Source organism: Protobothrops mucrosquamatus, unplaced genomic scaffold (genome assembly GCF_001527695.2).
Source record: "Protobothrops mucrosquamatus isolate PMUCROS unplaced genomic scaffold, P.Mucros_1.0 scaffold1188, whole genome shotgun sequence".
Classification (NCBI taxonomy): Eukaryota; Metazoa; Chordata; class Lepidosauria; order Squamata; family Viperidae; genus Protobothrops; species Protobothrops mucrosquamatus.
In genome coordinates this window covers 36,765-37,838 of record NW_015387400.1, presented here as the reverse complement: position 1 = coordinate 37,838, position 1,074 = coordinate 36,765, and positions in this window count along the sequence as shown.

Genomic DNA, 1,074 nt, shown 5'->3' with positions numbered 1-1,074 from the left:
CTATTAACAAATAACCAAGGTCATTTTATTCTACTACATTCTAGGTATCTCAGCTTTACTCTTGTTCTAGGTCACTGAGGTCAAGTCGCATAATTTATTTCCTCAACTCTCGCTACTAAACATAATTCTCAATAAAAGAAAAGATATAGCCTAATAGATTGTGGAGAAGTTGATAGATATGGTGGGCACCATAACTGGAACTAGTCCAAAATCACCCAGTGTAAGGTCCTGCCTCAGCTATCTTCTCAGGAAATCATGACCCTAGAAACAAGCATTATTTCAAAAGGATGTTTTACTGAGAGAAAGTGATTGCAGAGAAGCCAGGCAGAATCTGAAGTTCCCGCATGAATCATTAAGCTAATTCCCCATTGTTCAAACCCACCCCAGTGGCCCAGTCCATCAGGAGCCAATTCACTGGCATGAAGGCGTTGTGAGAACCCTGAGGTGAGAAGGTGATAACAAGTCATTCCCTGGTGCCGCGAACTTGGTAACAGGTAGATACTGGCCAGAAAGGAATCCATCCAGGATGTCCATTTTCCCCCCTCCATAATTCCCATGCAGATACAACAAAGCAAAAGCATCAAATACTTCAATTTCCAAGTAACAATCCCCTGTCCTCTCAGAAAGACAGCGTTCTGACAGGGACCTGAGACCAAGTTGATTTTTCACGCCTAAGACCAGAGTACATTTCTCAGTCTTCTGGCCACCATATTAACTAGTATTCTAAGCAGGGTCTCTAAGTAATGCTAAGACTGTGGTCTAGTATGGATGATGACAATTATGCTGCTGCTGATGATGATATGGTGGTGGTGGTGAAGATGGTGATGATGGTGAACAGGCAGAATTAAAATTGATAGATACGGTAGGCACCATAACTACAACATGATCTCTTCTTATATAGAGAAGGACATGCAAATTGAAAGACAGCCCAACCTTTAAATGTCTCCCTCCTTCTTACTCAAAGATCCAGAGATTACCAGAACTCTTGGGAATCAGCAATTCACCTAATGTATATTTCTCCTACAAACCATTTAATAACAATGATTATATGGATGAATGTCATCTTGACTCTCT